Genomic DNA, 22,027 nt, shown 5'->3' with positions numbered 1-22,027 from the left:
CAATACTGCTGCCCGGCTGGAACTGTCTATAGTGACAAATAAACTGCAAACCCTGTAACACTTAGAGAGGCTGGAGTGACAGGGGAGCTTTGTGTTTGTGGACGGGGTGGGCGACAGGGATATGGATGTCATGTTGTGACACCTGAAGCTTTATAAACAGCATTAGCAGGACTAGCTGTCAGACATCTTCAGCTTGGTGATCTTACAGACCTGATGAAGGATAATCCAGCAATGCAAGCTAAATTCCTGGCTGTACTTTCTCTCACACACAAACACACACGCAATGGTGATGCTTTTGCAGCTACAGCACTTTACTGCATGTGTGTTATGAGAGTGGAGACACGGGGGACACAAACAACAAGGGTTGTAGTTTTAGCCAAGTCTTTTTAATGAACTTTCAGAGATAATATAATCATAATCATGCTCTAGTTTAAAGAAGTGTTTGCATCAGGAGAGAGAGAGAGAGAGAATGGGAAAGGGAGAGTCTTATTTACTATTAATTCCATAAAAGACCACAAAAGTCAAGGTTATTATAGTTTTAAATATTTAATTTGGCTGTATTTCCATTTTATTTTCAGTTGGTCCCTGTAACGTAATTTTTTTTTTTACATATTAGTGACTATTCTGTGAAATTATAGCCTTGATATCTTGAATATTGACTGAGTAAGGTCATGTCACAATTTGAAATCAATTGATGCTAATCTTATAGATTGACTTTAGCCTGGATTTCACAGACAGTGTCACATATGTCACATATCACATAATGCTATTGCTGTCTAGAAGGGTCTCTACTGTTCTTGTAGTAAATTCTGTATAGCTTATTTGCAGTTGTTTTGAATAGAAGTGAATTTAAATTGTATTCATTTACGTGGAATAAAAAACTGTATTTATCTTAAGGCATAAATAAATAATAAGAGTTATGTGGTAATGACGTATTTTGAGGCTTAGACACGATTGTTTCCTCATTCTTAAGTAAACCATGTGCTTGCATAATACCACTGGAAAACATGCCAATCTCAACATAACACAGACTGTGACGTTACAGTCTAAATGTACGCCCTCGTTATTAAATTACACATTAAAAAAGTACAATGTTGTTACAATGCTAAAAACAAAGTTGTGACTACTAAGTTAGCGCTATATGCTAGTTAATGCTATATGCTAGCGTTTAGCCTAAAGTTCTACTATTGACGTTACAGTTACGTTTTGCAGGTACATGCTGAAAAAAATCAATAACTTACCACTCAGAAACATCCTTTTTACAATCTCCAAACAATTGATTATTCCTCAAATTCCGTATTTTCGTCTGATACAGACTTAAACATAAGGGGCCCTATTTTAACGATCTGAAACGCAAGTGCGAAGCGCAACGCGCAAGTGAGTTTGTGGGCGGATCTTGGGCGCTGTTGCTATTTTCCCGGCGTGATGAACCTACTTCAGACCAACCCCTTATTGATTTGCGCCAGGCGCAAATCAATAAGGGGTTGGTCTGAAGTAGGTTCATTATTCATAGGTGTGGTTTGGGCGTAACGTCAAATAAACCAATCAGAACGCTATCCAACATTCCCTTTAAACGCAAGGGCGCAAGTTCCATGACGGATTTACCAGGCGCACGCCAGGAGCGGTTCACAGCGAGGAGACCGACGTTCTTGTAAGAGCAGTCAAAGACAGAGAAGTTATTTTGTATGGGGATAGGAGAAACTTGCCCAAATCAGCGTAGGTTAAACAGGCGTGAGAGGAAATAGCCACAGTCTCATCAGCTGGCATATCGTTGCGCCAAGTGCTACAATGATGTCAGGAGACGGGGGAATCCCAAGCTTGCCAGAATGCCAGCATAAATCGGGCACGCCGTGTAATGGGAGGTGGATCTGCCTCAGGACCTGACGCCAGCAGAGGACATCGCTGTGTCCACCCTCACCACTGAAAGGGTTTGGGGGCTTTAAAATCGGACCCAAGAAACGCAAGCAAGTTCCAACCCCAAAGTACTCTTACAAATCAAGTTCACATATATTAAGGTTTCTTGTGAAAACATTTTAATTATTATTTACATAAAATAAACGTAATACAGCCACACAACAAACTTATGAAAATATTTTAATCGTTATTTGCATGAGAATTTTTTAACGCAGCCACACAATAAATAAAAACTATCACCACAATGCTCACCACTATGATTCCCCTTATCTCGTGTATTAATATTTTGTAGTGTAACAATTTATGATTTGCAAAAATAACTGTTGCATCTGTGTAGATTAGATGCAAAGTGTATGCACGTTGTGCACGCTATACATTATGGTCAAGCATGCGCCCTTAAAATAGCATAATGAACGACGCGCAACGCACCACTGACTTTAAACTTTTTTTTTTCTGGTCAGTGGCGCAATTGTTTTTTGAAACTGCAAAATAGCATCAGGGATGGTTTGCGCCGGAACACGCCTCTTTTTTGCGCTGAACCGCCCAGGGAGCGCAAGTTCATTCCCTAGTTTGCCGACGTGCGTTTGTGGAGGGAAAAACCCGCTGTGCGCCGGTGCAAAATACGAATGATACATGCGTCACTGACAAAGTCATTTGCGCTGGGTGCAAGATAGGGCCCAAGGTCTGTTTACACACACACAGAGCTACTAAAAGGAGCTGCTCTGTGAAACAGCCAATCAGAGCAGAGCTCAACATCAACTTTCAAATAAGCTTATAATGGACAATTTTATTCTGGTCGCAAACTCTAGGGGTGTAAATGAACATGTTAAACCATCTCTGGATAATTTTATTGCACTCTGCCACATACTGTCATGATTCTGTCCTCTTGTCCTTGTTTTACTCTAGTCTTGAAGCAGGATCATGACAGGCCCATGTTTGGTGTTGTAGCACATGGCCTTTTGTTTCGTCTCCTTGTTAATCATCCTATTATTGTTTGATTCATGTCACCTGTTGCCCTCTTGATTTGCTCCTTTATTTAATGCCCTTGTGTTTGCTGTATTGTGCTTGTTTGTTTTGTAAAATACCTGTGTCTAGTTAATCTTTGTCAAGTTTGGTGAGCCTGTTGTGAACTCTTTGTTAATGTAATTGTTTTGTTTTATTCTGTGGTGGCTCCTTGTTGTGTGTTTTTAATTTAATGTCTGATTTAGCCCCTCATGGGTTTTTTATTAAAACCGAAACAAAAGTCTGTTGTGTTCTATTAAGCCTGCTTTTGGGTTCTGTCTCTCTCCACTGGAGAATCCTGACAACATACCTTTTTATGTAGTTATCAAAGATTAATTTAACATATTTCAATTCATTCAATTCATTTGGTATCTTAATGTTTAAATAATCATGATTGTGTGAAAATGTTTATACACTGGATTTTTTATGCATATAAAACATATTAAGTTTGTAAGCAAAATCCAGTCTGACATAGTGTTTCTGAATTGGCATCTGCTGCAACTCATTCACTTAGTTTCTAAGGGACTGTTTCCTGGACAGGGATTAGACTAGTCCTAGAATAAAATAAATGTAAGAGCTGTCCAAACTGAAAACAACTTGCACTGACATATCTTAAAATTCATCAGAGTCCTTTGTTTTGCCTCAAAATGCACACAAGTAATGTTTTTACCAAGGCATGTTTAGTTATATTTCCTAATTAAACTAAGATCTAGTCCTGATTTAAACTAATCCCTGTCCGGGAAACCACCTCTATGCATTTTTATCTTAAATGTAGTCCATTTTTAATGTATTATGCTATTAAATACAGAAGGGATTTTTTTGGCTCTGCAGAATTAGAGAAGCCATTCAAAGACTTATGAAATGTTTCATGCTATCAGGAATCTCAAGTAGCTATTTTTTTTAGGTAAGGTGAGGCAGGAAAAGAGGAAGAGATAAGAATATATGAATGAATCTATGTGGCCTATGGGTGAGAATCATAAAAAGAGGTGTTTGTTTTTGGATTACGGGATTAGGCAATAATTCCCACTCTCTGAAAATTGAATTATATTAAATTATAGCCTTCTGTTCAAACAGAAGAAAGACAGACTGATAGAATGAGTGAGTAAGGTTAGATTAAAACCTAAAGAGCACCTATTTTCCGATTCACAATTTTACACATCCATTGTGTAAGTGGATTTACACATCTTTGTGCTTTAAGCTTTTAACAAAATATGTGTAATTTCAACACATCATGTGTCATTTTGTGTTGATTTTGTGTTAAAATTTAACACAAGTTGTGTTAAAATGTGTTGTTTCAATAATAACACAGAGATGGGTGGATTTTGGGACAACTCATTTAGTGTGTTGTCCCGGAATCAACACTTATGTGTTGTTTTTGACACATACGTTCTAAGAGTGGACAACAAAGTAAACAATGATGCAAGTTATGGCCTCCAACTTAAATCACTTTTCTTGGATTAACAACAATAAATAACTTGTTTAAAACTTTTCAATCATTTTAAATACATTAATACAAAAATATTTCAGCTAATGAAACAGCTTACTACTTTTGTTTGGTCTTATTTTAGTCTTCTAATGAAAATTAGAAAATGAGTTCATCACACACCTAAAGAACAAGACAAGAAAAATACACTGAATTAGGAGCTTGGGAAGGGCTACTGCCTACCTCTGTGTGATGTGCCAGTATCGGAGATGACAGTGTGCTGCTTACACACGGACACGCGCAGGGGTGGAGGGAGACATGAGATCGCATGGGAACAAGACAAATCTCCCAAACTGATTTTTTATTTATTCAAATAATAACCAACTTCCAATCTCTTTGATTATGGATTAATTTAATTGAGGTTTAAATCAAATGAAATGCACATGCAATTAAAATATATGACTGACTGAACAAAACAGTAGAGGTCTCAGCAAGGTGCGAAGGTTGCGGCGGGATCCCGGGATGCGGCTGTCGGACAAACAAAAGAAGTGAGGAATATGTTTAACATTTAACAGCACCAATAACAGTGAAGATGAAGCAAGCACCAGTGATCGCGACCACGCCATGGCTGCGTCCTGTGTGTCTGCATGGCGGCGATCAAACAGACAGGACAGAGCTGTCAGGAGCAGAGATGTCAAGCAACGGGTCAAGTGCACGCTGCAGGGACCCGTCTAAAGTAATAAGGACTCTGATCAGATTATAAAGTCTTTCCGAGTCACGGGGCTCAAGTCCAAGTCAAGTCTCGAGACATTGCTGTCAAAGTCTAAGTCGAGTCTCAAGTCGTCTTTAATTATGTCGAGTTTAGTCGCAACTCATCAAATTTGGGACTCGCTGCTATTTAAACCATGACTCAAACACGGGTTGTGTTCAGTGTAGAGTAGCACTTGTTGTTTGACGTTTCTACTATCACAAATGCAAACATAGTTTTAATGTTTTAGTAATCCTTACCTTACCAATCTGCTCAAGACTTACTGGTAAAGATGATAGATCATCTTGGTCATCTGCATTTTCCGGATCAGATTCGGCTCGTATTGATAAGGTAGTAAATACGATATTAACTCCTGTCAGTATTGCATTGGGAGCTAATCTTCCAAATACAATAAAAAGTGTCACATTTTTGGTGGTATTCAGGCCAACGTACTGCTTAGCTGGCCAATTGGTCAAAAGGACGATGAACAATATCAACATGTTTCAGGGAGGCAGGGCAGAGAGGAGTAAGACAAATGTTTTTTGAACCACAAACCATGCAAACACATTATATTGCAGCAAATACAATTTTTTTATATATATATAGTTTATTTAATAGTTTTACTGGTAAAAATGTAGTTACTGTCCTAGTCTACAGTAAGAGGCTACATTGAAATGAATGACTGCAGTGGATGCGCAATGAATGGAAACAAATATGTTATAACATAATGATGCAAATCTTTTTTACAGTGTACTCAGATCTCATTCAGTGTATAAAGACACACTGCTGAACAAACACAAAAACAACCCACAACACATAATATAACGTAAATTACAGCACTAAATCAGGAGCGTTTTTTGGTATCTGAGTCTGTCACAAACAAGCTGCCCAAACAGATAAAAGGCTAAATGACTTGAGGTACATAACAGAGGAAATGCAGGATCTTCAGCAGTCTGTTTGTTTTGTTGTTGACTCTGAGAAAATGGATTCATGGAATTTTAAATTTTCTCCCCCCTCATCTTCTTATTCTCTCTCTCTTTCTGTCTACTTTTTTGCATACCATATGTATTCTGAATACAGCGTTCTCATTGCATCCTTAAACAGTTAATTAGAGGAGAGATCTGTTTATGAGTCATACATGGAGAAAAGCACACATCAAACTTTAACAAAGCCTCCTGACTGCAAAAATACATTTCACAGTAAACCAGCACAACCAGATAATGCAAACACATTTAAATTGCCATAAGAACTTTTTCAGCACTGCTGGTGTGTGTGAATTGTATGTGTGTGTGAGTGTGTGTGTGTTATAAGGGCTGTTCATACAAAAGTAATGTTTGTAAAACTTTGCCATAAATTGCTTTCAGATTTCCAAATGGAGAATTGATTATAGCGATGACTGAGATAACTATCCAACAATAAACTATGAGTTATACAAAATAAATGGAACCTTGTGTTGTTAATTTCTCTTCAAGTCCCAGTGTTCCTTAGGGACCTTGGCTCCCTCATTAAACCTGATGCTATTCACAAACAGAACATGAGACTGCAGTCCAGATGAAGTATCTTTTATACAGCTACCATAATATAATAACTCACTCGCATAGAGGTGAACAGTATGAGTAAGTTATCATTACTAGTGGCCAGTTATTTAAAAAAAATTTGCAGTCAATTATAAAATGGAGTGAGTTCATACCTCATTTCTCCATTTCTCTAAATGATACTAAAGATTACACCATTAAAATTTGAAAGAAGAAGCAATTTACGATATGGATCATATTATGTTACCCATCATCTGAACATAATACAAGTGTGTACTGTAAAATAATAACACAAGTCATTCTTAATAAGAAGCAATAGAACATATTAACCATTTCAAATTTTGTGTAAATAAATAGAAGTACAAGAAAAGCTATTGCGTGCGGTGGTGGTTCTCTAATATCAACATAATTCATCATATTTTAGCTGTGAGAACACTTTACTGATCGATCGATATATATTGACGTAACCTTCAACACAGTCTCATAGTTACAGTCACCAACGCAATACATATTGGGGATTTGGTTTACCGTGTAAAACAACATTAGATTTATTTTGTAATAAATATTTGGAAAATCTGTAATACAATTTGGACAGTCTGCTTTCACAATCATCTCTCATGACCTTGTTGCTGAATTGTTTGCGTTTACTGCAGTCTTCATATTAACTTATTTATTATTGATACTGAAAAAATCCTGTTGGGAAATGTTTTATAAAGTGCTTTTATAAAGTGCATGCATGATACGTTTAAAAAGCATCTATTACATAGCTAAAAACAATGTTATTTTGTGTATTTGGTATAATACAATGTATTCAGGTTGTTTATGGTTAAAAAACACATAATTTTCCACATACCGTACATTATTGTTGCTTCATAAATCCCTCCCTTCTTCAAATGTGCAAGCCAGCGTGCATCAAGTTAGCAGGCTTGTCATTCCACGTCACTGAATCCATTACATAAATAGAGGAGCAGCATATAGCGGATTTTCGCGGCTGTATACGGTAATGTTGTCTCTTTGTTCATGTATGTCAAAATTTATTTGTACTCACAAGTCCCGCCTAACTAGAAGTCGCAGAACCAGCCAAACTATGAAAAAATGTGACTTATAATCCTGAAAATACGGTATTCAGTAGTAAATTCTTTAAATATGAAAACATAACTACATATGGCGTTTTTTCATTGCATACCCCACGGTTTGGTTTGGGTCGGGTCAGCTTACTTTTGGGAGCTTTTCCGCTAGGTGCAGTACGTGGTACCCGATAATTTTTTTCGTACCACCTCGATTGGGGTTCCAAGCGACCCGAGCTGATACCAAACGTGACGCGAAAACACTGTAGATCACTGATTGGTCTGAGAGAATCGTCACTACCAGCGTCATCACAATAATGTTAAGATTAGCTTTACCTTCATGCTAGCTTGCGCTGCCTCGAGCAAACATGTTGTCATCTGTGCTCTGCTATAAGTTCCCAAACTCCCTTTTAGCAATGAAAAACATCCACAGGTTGAGAATCAGGGACACCATAACAATTTTTTCCAGACTTGCAGTTTGTGGCAGAACATTCGCGACAAGCACGTCAGTATTATATATACTTAAATGCAATTTCAATGACGTCGGCTGACGCCACGGGTGTTTGAACAGAAACTGTCATGTGAGACAGAGGTAGTGATAAACGCGATGTGCAAACATCTATTTGTGGTGGCCAATTTTAATTTTGTGGCAGACTGATAAATAAATAAATGTATGGGAATGTACAAGGACGCTCTCACTTGTATGATGTCACAGCAGTAGGCATGCCCAATATAACGACACGCCTATAATCCCTCCCACTACGAAGTGATACTAAACTCGATGGAAAAGCTAACCACGCCAAAGTGAGGTGAGCTGTCCCGACCCAAACTAAACTAAACCGTGGGGTACAATGCAATGGAAAAGCGCCATTACAGGCTGTCTGTCAAAAGCGGGAGGAATTATGATAATGACCGTCGTTTCCACATCAACTGGCCCAGGAAGCACGAGGAAACTCGTATCATTGTTTACTTTAGGAGTTTTACCATTTGCATATCGTTAACATACTAATACACACACACACCAAAGGAAATGAAAAATTGTGAATCGGATAATTAGTGCTCTTTAAATTATGTGTTAAAGACTTCTTTTACAAAATACCTAAACTGTTAGAAGTTTCATTTAATTTTTCTCCTCTTAGAAATAAATAGGTACCATGGCAACCATGATATGTTTTCTCTCATTCCAAATAAACGGTATTGGTCAATATAAGCATTTTTTTACACTATGGGCTATCGGCCAATAGTGTCTAAACAGTCGATAGTCATGGCCGATATGTCCTGACAATCAAAAGAGAACAGGAAAATGCAATGAATTTGAGCTCTGTGTATAAAAAAATCTAAAAAAACATCACTAGCTTAATGTTCAATATGATTCAGAAAATTTATTTAATATATCCACCAAATTATCGGCAGATATCAGTCTGAATTATCGGCTTATCTGTATCAATTGAAAAAGTTATTAGCGGTGCATTTCCATAAGTGGCGAAAATCCTTCAAAAACTCTTAAATAAAAGCTGGATGAATTTCACACGCGCAAAAACACAAGTAATCACATGTGCAAAGGATTTCACCACATCCTTAATGTGTGATCCTTTGGGTTTTTACATTGGATTCGCACAAAGCACTGCAAAACCACATTTCACATGTGTGAAATGTGTTTTTGCACATTTAAATTCATGTGGCTTTTCTGTAAAAGAAATGCATGTGTGATTCTCACCCTAATCTATACTTAAATGTAATGTAGTGTGCAGAAAAATCGCACCCATGCTGTCTTGGCACATCAAGGGCGTGCAGTGGTCGCAAAAGGGGCATTTGTGATCATCCATCTGACAAAAAAATGACAAATGGGAGACTGCAGTTTTGTAGACTGTACAGACGAAAATCTTTACACGCGGACAAAGATCACAAGACCTCAATTCATTAAGTGTGGCATTTAGGACAGAGCCTTAGAGGCTAAAGGGGGTAAACAACCAAAAGTTGTTCATTTCCAAAAGGAGCAATAGTAAAAGCAATCATTATAAATTTAACGCTGACAGAATACAGATCATAAGGGAGTCTTGCCACAGGATTTCTGTTATGCGTGCAATACAATGCCAGCATCATGACAAATGACAGTGCCTTGTGTTTCTCTACTGAAAATAATTTTCAGGTATAAGGTAACGCAACTCTGTAAAGTCACAGAATATTTCATGACACAAGACAGATATCATCATTGTCTGCAAACCAACCATGCTGAAATGCATCCACTCATAGTGTGCACGGCTGTAAGTGTGCATGAGTAAATGTACAGTATGTTAGGATATGCTGGAGTGTTTTCCACTACTAACCATGACACTTATGAAAAGAGACATCTGTTGATGGAGTATGTCAGGAAAACTGGCAAAACCTTATCCCCACCTCCCTCTCTCTCTCTTTCTCTCTCCCAAACAGTTCAGAATAAATTAAACAGCATCTAAATGGCTCAATCATCACTCGTGGGCCGTGGCATAAACTTTTGCCCTTTCTTTGCAAACTAACAGCAGGCATCCCACATCAGAAGTTCAGATGCAGTACAGCAGCGTTAAACCTGCACTCTGTATATCAAACACGGCAGGATGCAAGTCGTATCTTCAGTCGATCCTGGAACTTTAAAGAGAGTCTTTGTGTTGGCAGACTCTCACATTATAAGGGTTACGCTCAGTCAAGCACAACTCCGGCAAGATGTGTTGGAAACAGATCACTGTCATTAATCTGGCTGAAACAAAAAGAGATGCCACCTAGATGCACGGATACACACATTTGCATACCGAGATAGATTCGCATCAGATTTTTTGTCGTCTTAACAAAAGCCTCCCCAGCAGTGGTTCAGGTCATGGTTTTCAAAGACCTTTAACGACAGTTTGGATGAACTGCTAATGCCTTGTTTAATATCTCACATGAAAGAGAGCGACATGGAAGGAGGGGCAGGTGTGGATTAATCTGGTTTCTCATGCAGGGTAATTGGCAGCAATGGATGCCTAATATAATTAGTGCGGCTTCCTTTGTTTCACACACTTCTCTGGCTAATTATGCTGGTTAGGTTGAAAGGTTTGTGACCTCCACTGTGAACTGACTCACACCTGGGGTATTTTAAAAGATAAGTCACATTTATTTTTAGTGAGAACGGAGGAACACTCCAGAACACAATGTAATGTGCTTAATTTTAATTTAACACCTCAACTCACAACTGTACAGTAATAAATGTACAGTAAAGGGTGTATGCTAATAGATAACACCTGTGGTATTTTAGAGAAAACAAGAAGTTAAGAAAGATTGGGAAAACAGCATGGGGAAAAGAAGATTTGCTTTTAGTCACAGATATTACTGTAATATCATTTGTTTAATATCTCAATTAGCTCCTAGACATCGGGGAGATTTAAAGTCGTCCTGTGGTTAAAATAAAATTTTAATTGTTGTTTTTATGTCTCTGTGGTGTTTTTATATGCTTTAATATGCTTGAAACAAACCATGTACAGATTTTTACCATTGCTGTGTATTTTCCCCATAAATTTTCAATGACAGACTTTAAATCAGCGTGGTTACTTTTACCTTTCCACTGTACATGAGATATGACGGCCGGAAAAACGGTAATAGAATGCCAACCATCTTGAGCTTTGGATGCTTAAAAATCTATATGCATATACATAATAGGTCACAGTAAAAAGAATATAAAAGGTAAAATAGGGCTTAAAGTTTGGCCTGCATCATATTTACAATTTTAAAATCTGGCCCTCGAAGAAGAGTAGTTGAAGACCCCTGCCTTAAGGTATGTGTTGTAAAAGGCAAGGCATCATAAACTTGCCAACTTTGCATTGAAAACAACTGGGCATTATGCACTAAACAACTTAAGATCACACACAGTACCTGACACAGCCAAACACAACACACTCTCACAGAAACACACACCTTCATTGCCGGCCTTATTTGCCTTATGTATTTTTTCATGTGCTTCAACAAACTACTGTTTGATTTCCACTGGCTCGTAGTCGTGCCTCCTTTGCCAGCGTGCCTCCTTTGCCACAAAACGTGTTTTTGGATGTTTTTACAACTACAAAACGTAAGACACTTAGAAATCCTTCATGCCATAAAGATTGCTGTATATTTTCCCTCTAAACACTTTATCGATAATGTTACCACCTTAACCCAAACTTTACACTAAACCCAAATCATTTTATACCAAAAATTAAATATATAATGTATTCTTTTTATATAATGTAACGTGGACAGAAATGCTTGAACGTAGGGGAGAACCGGGGTAAAAGTAACGTGGGACGAATGTATGAAAGCAATTTTCTCCCTGACTACATTTGCATTCTAAACTATGACAGCATCTTTAGCACTTTTAACCCTTGACAGAGCTGACAAATATCGCAATATTTCGTCATTGTTTTGTGAGTGTAGGTCCAGAAAGCTGTTCATGATAAGTAAATTCCTAAAGCGGATATTTTTTTCCTCATACATGATGTGTTCCTCGTTTCATGTGTTACAGTACTGATCAATCTACAGGTTATTTAGTGCTCTAAGGTGACTTTGGAGTAAAAAAATCTAAAGTTTAGTTTCATGTGCTCACTTTCGCTTTCATGTGCGCACGCGATTGTTTCACGTGCGCACGCAAAACTAAACACATTGTTTCACGCGCGCACGCGGAAGTTTCATGTGCGCACGCAAAACTAAACTTTATTTAATTTTTGCTCCACGTCCCCTTAGGGGCTCCGTATGTTCATACTGTTGATTTTTTTTTATTCTCAACAATTCAAGTTTGTACTGTCAGGTTGCTTTTGAAAAATTTGATAAAACTGAAATTTAAAACGAAAATGTAATTTAATAATTTTTTTTTTATTTTTTTCACATGTTTATGTTTGCAGTTACATATTTACAAGGTCATAGGCATGTATATTTACTAAAAACTTAGTGTAACACTAATCTATCTTCTGTTTTGTTACTTTTGACCCACCTGTGTGTTACTTTCGTCCCAGCTGACAGGTTGTGCTACTTATGTTCAAAGTGAAATTTGTAACATTTGATCAAATTGTTTTACATTTGATCAAATGTTAGAAATCCACAATAACGTTAATCCATCTTCGTTCTGTGAAAATTGAAGTATGCAGAAAAGTAAAGGGAGAGGATATAACATCAAACTAAGACATGTTGCATGCTGGATTCAAACCTGCATCCTTACAAGCACAGCAGTTCTTTCAATGTGTTAAGGTCTTGACACACCGGGACGTTTTTCGTGCGCGTTTATCGTCGGCGTTTAACGTGACGTTTTTCTGCTTTCACACCCAGACGATTTTTACTGGCGCTGAGCCGAGTGAGGTGCAAATTCACCCCTGGACGTTAGATGGCGCTTAATACCAAACAGATATATGCCGGTACACAAGGGGGCGCTGCGAAACTTTATACTTCTGTTCTGACACTCACTTGTCACACAGAAGAAGAAAGCCACACGCTAGTCAATAACAAGTCATATGCTTGCTTTTACCAAAACATGGATATTACTAGTAGCAGCTCGATTTCTAACAGCAGCAACTGTACAAAGACTAATTCAACTCACCAACAGGACTCACCATCAGTTACTTGACAGTATGATCATGTGAACCACGATCTTTTCTGATAAAAGCAAACTGTGCATTAGAGTTATAGTCATTATAATTACCATTTTGAAAACGGTGTGTTTATATATATTCTTTGTACAAACAATATCTCCGTGAACTTAAATACATTTTTTAAATCAAATCTATTTGATTCTATTCTTTTATCATCTGCTAATATATCAGCACTCTCCACATAAAATTAACTATTTTGATATAACACGTTATATCAAAAAATTAAAGCTCTTTTACAAAATAAAAGGAAATAGGTGATCCGATGTGTGTATTTTTAACTAATCTTTTACAAGCACTTTCTCTGTTAACAATTTTCTCACATTTCCTGCCAAATGTATTGTATTTTGTGATTTGGCTAAAGAAGTAGGTATGTAGTTATTACAATAAGAGGTCAACAATACTGATGTACAAATATATGCATAGTGTCAAAATGGCACGTTATTTACAATTCGTTTTTTAATCAAACATTTATTTTTGTGAATGAACTGCAGTTTGCAATAACAATCAGAGACATGACAGTAAAATCAAATAAAACAGGAGTCAGAAATGTTGGTCCAGAAAAGTCACAATGACTATAGTGCAACTGAACGGTAGTGCAAATCAACATTTAGAAATTAGACATTTTCAAATGTATTTCTAAAATGTATAAACACTTAAAATACATACGTAAAATGGTTTATAATAAGCATCAATTTGTGTGAACAAGAACTGGCAGAGCTGTAGAGCAAAAAAGTCACAATGATAGAAGTCTAAGTGAACGGTAGTGCAAATAAACATATGTATGAAATGAACATGTTCATCTGTATTTCTTGAATGTATAAACATTTTTTTTAAAAACTAAATAAAATGGTATATAATAAACATCTATAGGTGTGACCAAACACTGGCAAAGCGCTCCTTCTGTGCTCCTCTTTCTTCTGTGCACTGCTTTCAATTTTTTCCCTTTAGCATCTTTTAATAAGAGGGACCCTCCAGAGGTTTGTCTCGGACTGTTTTCTTTTGTTTAGATTGGACCTTGTCACGGCTGGTGCTGGATGATCCTGAAGACGTGCTTGCTGGGGCCTCCTCACTTTTGCTCACATCATTTTTAGCAGAAATATTGCTGTGAACACTGTAAAGATAAATGTAGTTTTCATCAGAATCAATCTTTCACACTGAGGGCCATGCCACGATATCCATGAGGTCAATATTTGATTACAAATGTAATTTAGATTCATGGTATTTCATCTGACTAAACAAACTAGGTTACCTATACACAGAACACAAATTAACCTCCTAAAAGCCGAGCTTTGGTTTGGCTTGCATTTTAGATTTCTTCCAGCTATTTTGGGGTTAGGAAGAAGCAATGAATATAATAACCAAATGTTTTTCTTTGAAGATGAAGCAGTGTAATTGCCCACGTTTGTGTACAACAGGTTCCAGTTACACACAAAGTATTATGGTGCAAACAACAAAACGTGATATCACACGGTGTACAGGGAACATGCCATGGTATGAAGTTAATCACTGTTCAATGTCAGTGCATTACATATCATAATGTAATGCACCAATAATCATTTTTTATTACTTGCACAGTTATAATGTAGATTTGCACTACTGGACTGTATATTTCATACTCCCTGTTCATTTGCACTGCTGGACTACTTGAATTGCATCGTTTGCACCCCTGTACTATGTAGTGAATATTAGAATAACTATTCACTGCACAATAACTTGTGCCATTGCAGTCTTAACTGACTAGTTACAATCCAAATTCATTCATGCACTACTTAAATATTAATTTCACTACTGTTCTGTATAGCTTAATTTATTATGTACATATCCATTTGTAAATTTCTGTATATTATATGTTCATGGTACCACCCATAGTAAGTTTTTACATCGTTTTACATAATCCTGCACCTACGCAAATACTGATATCCTGCACTTTTTATAATGCTTTTACACTTCTGGTTAGACCTAACGTTAAACTGCATTTTGTTGCCTTGTACTTGTGTAATGACAATAAAGTTGAATCTAATCTTATCATATAGCCCACACAGCTATGTATTGTTATGTTCTTATATATATCACATTACCTTCGAAATTCAGTCGATGTTGTGAGGAACTCTGACACCTTCATAAACCTCCACAGCCTCGATGCTTCCTTGTGTGTTTACCTGTTCCACGTGCTCCGCAAGACCATTTGTGCTTGAGCGCCACCAAGTCGTGTTTTACTGGAACTTCAGCAGCGCCAGGCACGTGAACAAAAGCGCCAATCTCATTGGTCGGCCAACTTTTAACGCGCCGCGTCAAACCAAAAAAACGTGTCCCACGCGTTTTTCTGAAAATGACGCATTTGCGCCTCGCGCTTTTCGCGTGGGTGTGCGCACTCACATTGGCGCTCGTTCTTGAGTCACGAGACGTTAAACGTCGACGATAAACGCGCACGAAAAACGTCCCGGTGTGTAAAGACCTTTATGAGAAAAACCCACTGGGCCTCAACTCTGACATAAACAAACCCGGTCAACAATTTGATCTTTCAGTGAAGTCACCATGAGCTCACAAGATCCTTATAATGTTGTCACAATGTGTGGGTCACAGCAATCTAAAAGTGTAACCACACAGCGCACTCATGGTGTGCTCTCATACTATGGTCATGATGTGAGGTCATGGCACACTCACTGTGTGCTCATCATGGTCACTATGTGTTCATACCATGAACTCAACATTCTGAATTCACAAAGAGCTCACATATAGCTCCCACTGTGATTATCACAGTATGAGAATGGTGTGACGTCACTGTGATCTTGTGTTATCTCACGTGTTGACTGGGAACTGCTCTCTGTGGTTATTAAAATCCTCAAAATGTCCAGTTGCGTTACTCGTTTTCTCACTTTCCTTATAAAAACCTTCACACAACCTTTAAAAATGTGATAGTTAAATTGAGATACATTACCTTTTAAATCTCCGAGAGGGACACCTGACACTCTTTCATTCTCTTTCTGTCAGTACACATTTTTGTCTACGTTTCTCTCTTTCAAACACACATACACGCAGGAATTTACTTACTTTCACATCATTGCCAGAGACACAGTTCGGTTGCTCTCTCTGTGGGTGTCCTCAGAGCAGCAGAAAGATTGCCAGCATCCATATCTGACAGATAGAGACAGAGAGATATTGATAGAGCTGGAAAAACAGACCAGCCGAGTTAGTTACATTCAATATTTCCATTATGCTTTTTCATGTTTTAAATTCAAAAGGCAGCTAAAGAGACGGAGTCGCCCGCTGAGCAAAATGGAAAGGGGGAGAAAAAGAAATTATAAACTGCATAATATGAAATATAAATACATGCGCTTCCACACAAACACACCTGACAAAATCAATGTGAGATGACGGAGAGTAAGCACATGTTCATAGTGTGGGAGAGAGACGTCAGAGGAACTAATTCTGTCTGCGAGATTATGAAAATTAATGTGATGAAGTACAGACTCGGTACGAGGAAATTAATTTTAATATTTTCCATCTCGCTGACCCTAGTGAGTTCAAGCTGGTGTGATAATACTCAAATCACAGTGTTCATCAAAGGCGAGCTATGGCACCTCCGGCTGATGTTTAGAGCCATTAACTGTGGCCGTTGCTTTTGATCATGAAAATCATAATGTATTTGTTGTAATAAATCATTTTATAGATGATAAGACTGTAATTCACTTCCAAAGCAACTATGATTGCAACTCTGAACAGCTCACATTGTATACTTTAACTTCCCATTGAGATGTTATCAGTTCTCCTCTTATTAGCTCTGCACATGTGAACCCACAATTTGGACATAAAAGCTTTGTGTTGCAAACAGTAATAGGGTGATTTTTTCCTTTGTTGTTCTAGTTATCATAGTATTTATCATAAGAGGAACTTTAATCTTGTATTTAAAACAAGATAAAGAAAAAACGTGTGCGTTCTTGGGTGTTTTCACAAGTGTCTAATATGAATCAGGCATTCTGATCAGGCGATGTAATCTAATCTATACTGCAACACCATTAACAAACACATATCTTCACAGTCTAAGCACATTGATTTATATCCAGCTCTCACACAATGAGGGTGTGTTTGTTTATTGAGGGGCATGAAGGGGGCTTAAGGAACAAACCAAGCTAAAACCTTTTCACATTGCGAATGGGGGATCTCAGCCATGTCCTGTTTCACTGAGCTGTGGCAACGATAAAACCTTTAATATGATATTTTATTTACACTCACACATACACGTGTATATCATTAAAGTGTGTGCGTCCGTGCGTGTGTTGTTAAAACCCTGATCTTTTCTTTCTTAAAGGGACACTCCACTTTTTTTTGAAAATATGCTCATTTTCAGCTCTCCTAGACATTAGATTTTTACCGTTTTGGTAATCAGCTGATGGATTTTTGCAACGATATTATGCAGTGCCCAAAAATAGTCCCCTGCTATTAAAAGTTACCAATGAGACTATTTTAGGCGCTGAGTAATATCATTGCGCCTCTTGCAGCCAAGTTACCGCAGCAAAATCCTTGATTATTACGCCAGAATGAGAGTATAGTTCCTAGCCATATCTATCTAGAAAATCACAACTTTTCATTTTCCGTCGGTCTTAGTACACGATGTAACTACAGAAGAGTCAAGTTTTAAATAGGAAAAATATTGAAACTCTTTGGTCATTTTTTTTGCGTGATGCTAACGGTCTAATCAGATTCAATGGATTATGCTAAGATCGGCTGAATGGATTCCAAAACGGTAAAAGTCAAATGTTTAACTCTAGGGGGCTGGAAAATGAGCATATTTTCAAAAAAGTAAACATCTACTATTTCTCAATGAGAGATTTTCAACCTTACAGCCTTTGTTCTTGAAAAAATCTCCATGTGCTTTTTACTTTTGAGATATGATAGAGTTTGATTGTGATATACAGCATGTGTCATTTCTATATAACCATATTTACTGGCTGGAAAAATTGTTTTATTTTTTAGACAGTGAAGGATCACTTTGCACGCACACACGCAGACATGCACGTCTGCAAACAAACACGTTACCTTGAAAAGATCTATCAAGGCTGTTTGGAGCCTGTGTTTAAAAGTCCCAGTAGTGCCCATCAGACGAAGCTAATTGCTGTTTTCCCAGAGTTTCAGATGTGCGTTTCTTGTCTGAACCTGGGGAGAGAGGAAGGGCGTTTTATGACAGATTTAGCGCCGCCACACTTTTCCGTGTAAATAAAGCTTGCGAGCGAATGTGTCTGAGCGGGTGACAAGAAGCACAGTTCCTCCTAAAACTGACATTGTCCCTTGAGATCTGGACTTATATACTCGTACATGCACACTCGTATGCATGACAACATGCATACGAGTATGACAGACAAACGAATCAGATGCAAAATTGTAAAGAAAATGCATTTCTTTCTTGCAAAGATGAAAGTTCAGGTTGGCGAAGTGTGTAGTACACAGAGCTGCTTCAAGACACACGACCTACATTGTTGACCTATTTAACAGCACATTCCCGACCGGCCACAGGAGACTGGACTCCATTTTGAAGTGGTACCATCCCTGAATGGATTTGTGCCAAGACACATCACGTCATATGGACTAGCTACATGTGATCTTGCGTGTGATGGTTTTATGTTGTAATAAATCACTATGGAAGTTCACATATTGGGGTCATATGAATGTCCTATAATTAAGGAAGACCTCTCTATTAATATTCATTATTCAATTCCAATATACTGAAGAAAAAGTTTACAGATGACTCACAGGGAAATACACAAGTCACTACTGACACTATCTGCCTATTCTTCAAACAACTATAGAGTAAATCCTTCATTAATGAGCGACTCTCTCCACCTAGACCACTGACCCTGATGGGAGCTCGATAATGAGCTCTCCTGTTAGGAAATGAAGCTGCCGTTCTTTAAACAGGATCTCTCAATATTGACATTATCTGCCACACTGCTTCAGTAACTTTCCTGCATCAATAAACATTATCCAGCTACCCATCTCCGATGTCTCTGTAGTAGTAGTAGCAGTAGTTTTAATTAACAGAGTTAAGCTATTGCTGGAGATACAGTTGATCTAGTGGGGGACGTCACTTAACTATCACCTCGTCATACTTATTATTATTATTTATGGGCCTTTATATTATATTCAAGTTTATTTTGGCTAGAATGGATTATTCATATCAGGTTAACCTATAAGCTAAAATCATATTGCTTGTTGGGACTATAGATGAAGATAATAAATGTTATAGGTGCTTCTTATTAACCACTTGGTTTAAGACAATAGAAAAAAATCTGCAGTCACAATGAGACAAATCAAACTGGACTGTAGAGAGACCTGCAACCCACATTCTTAAGTTCACACAGGCAAGCGTATGCAACAGGGAGTCACTCAGATTTAAGAGCCAGACTCGTGATTGATCCGTCAGAGAGCTGCTGCAGGATATGATCTGACAGACGTTTCTTTAAGCTTCCCAGTGCATATGAGGGTCATCAACATTTCAGCTTGCTGCTCACACCATTATAATGAGCACATCTTCATTTTATTTAAATCCTTTATCCAATCAATAAACCCACCAAACAAATTCCCCTTGTTTAGCAAGTCTCATAGTTAATCAGGCAAGAGGCATAAGCCTAATCACTGCAGTATGGTTTTGTACGTTTTCAGGATTAATTTATTTTTTGGTGGGGGTCTAAAATTGGTCCAAGAACTGTTAAGTAAGGATAAATTTAATTATCGAAAATAATGCCCACCCAAGATGGTAATACGGCACGGCATGCAGCGAGTGTGCATTCTTTTCAAATTATTCAAAGGACCAGAGTCGATTATTCCTCTTAAATCACGGTTACCACATACATTATGCTCTGGTATTTATTTTAAGACATTTGACAGGTCAAATCTGCGTTTATCGAAAAACAAGGCAACAGCATTCAAAGCATTCAACAGGCCTGTAGTATAAGGTGGGTTACACGACATTAGCTATATAGGCTGCATTCATATGCATCAGTTTTATATCAAAATGTATGAGGCTTACACTGAGGTTGCTTAATCCACTGTCAATGAATATGGGAATGCATGGAAAAAGATTCTGAATCCTTTAGGCCTATTACTGTATTCTGTATCCTTTAAGTCAGTGATAAGGTTTCAAGGTCAATTGTGAAATATACACAGATGCTTTCATTGCTGTTGCTACAGAATAGTAATTAAATGTTTGATGCGAATCTGTACCTTAATTTACCATGCAGAACATTTTTGGCTTCCGTGTTTCTACTAAATATCTCTCAGAGGAGCATGTCTCCGCAACCATCATAAACAAGCTTACACTTTTACAAGACTACAAATAACCCATGTTACGTCCGCTATCTGTATATTAGGATAAGGGGAGTGTGCAGTGAATGTTGAGTGACGTCGAGGTCCTCTGAGCTACGTATCTCTCTAGGGGACACAAATCTCTCCCACTCGCTCCCGTGCACCATTAGCACATATCTGTGCCGACATGGTTTCTATTCAGGTCTAATTGTGAGGAAGTGTCAGAGAGTTTCATGTGAGTTCCATACCCAAGGGTGTTAGATCTAAGAGTGCTGGTCATAATCTTAACCCCTTACTAGAAGATTTTAAGATTTTTTTATATTGTGTGATTATATATAATAATTAATAAAGTATCTTTATTAGAAAACAACCAGAAAATACAGAATATTTGTATGTAGTATTAAAAGCAGTATACAAGTATAAGCTGAAGTGTTAAAGGCGGGGTGCATGATCTCTGAAAGACAATGTTGGACCTTCTTTTTGATAGACCCGCCCCACACATACACAACCCAAGCAACAAAGTCGGTTAGTAGACACGCCCCTTACTGCTGATTGGGTACAAGTTTGTTTTGGCACTCAGCCCGACTCCCTTTTCCAAAGTGTTTTTCAAAAATCATGCACCCCGCCTTTAAGTATTTAGGGTAAACTCCCCTTCCACTCAAGGAATAGCAGGAAACTGTAGGTTTCTTAAACCGAAATGAAATGAAAGTCTAATTTAATCGAATGCCTAAGGACTTCAGTCTCCTCAAAAAAGCTCAAGATGTGTTTCGTGCCAAGAGAGGTCACACTAAATACTGACTGATGCCTGAAGAAGACATTTAGTCCTGAAAATTGTTTTGTTTTAAATTTTGTCTAAATTTCTATTTGTATCTTAAAAAAAGAGTGAAAAATAAATATGGGTGGACATTAAAGGAACAGTATGTAGGATTGTGGCCAAAACTGGTATTGCAATCACAAACCTTGTGGCTAAAACTGGTACTGCAATCACACAACTAGTGGCCAATATGCAAAATGACAACATAAACATCAGTTGAGGGCTGCAACTCCACTTTTTAAATGACAATATCCTTGCCAGGCCACTGATGTCAGTGATATAAATATTTGAAATGAAAATAAATTCTTAATGTCTAGTGACATATCAGGGCCATTTTATGATTAATTGATATACATTTCTTACATACTGTTCCTTTAAAACTGCTTAAACAACAAAGCTGGTGGTGGTGGTCTAAGACCACAGTACTGTATATTAGTGAAGACCTCTTATATGATGTATCAATACAATATAACTCAATATGAAGATAATGATCATCTTACCTTCACACCTCTGGACACTATTAGATTCCAGTTTTTTACGAGTAAGGGTCATCCTAAAGTGTTTCACTGTATTAAAGGGGGGATCTGTAAAACAAAAATGA

The 22,027-nt window shown here is 37.6% G+C and overlaps 1 protein-coding gene and 1 long non-coding RNA gene across 2 annotated transcripts in view; one reads left to right on the top strand and one right to left on the bottom strand.

The window, feature by feature from the left end:
• Window positions 1-22,027, top strand: part of gfra4a (GDNF family receptor alpha 4a) — a 126,304-nt gene that overhangs the window by 69,988 nt on the left and 34,289 nt on the right. The gene's annotated exons all lie outside the window — the stretch shown is intronic.
• LOC135787620 (uncharacterized) lies at window positions 13,762-15,776 on the bottom strand. Its single transcript, XR_010547131.1, has 2 exons — window positions 15,392-15,776; window positions 13,762-14,424 (listed from the first exon to the last, which is right to left on the bottom strand). It is a non-coding gene; the product is annotated as an uncharacterized lncRNA (long non-coding RNA).

Source organism: Paramisgurnus dabryanus, chromosome 20 (genome assembly GCF_030506205.2).
Source record: "Paramisgurnus dabryanus chromosome 20, PD_genome_1.1, whole genome shotgun sequence".
Classification (NCBI taxonomy): domain Eukaryota; kingdom Metazoa; phylum Chordata; class Actinopteri; order Cypriniformes; family Cobitidae; genus Paramisgurnus; species Paramisgurnus dabryanus.
The sequence above is the reverse complement of the archived record's forward strand: the minus strand, read 5'-3'. Positions and strand labels throughout refer to the sequence as shown.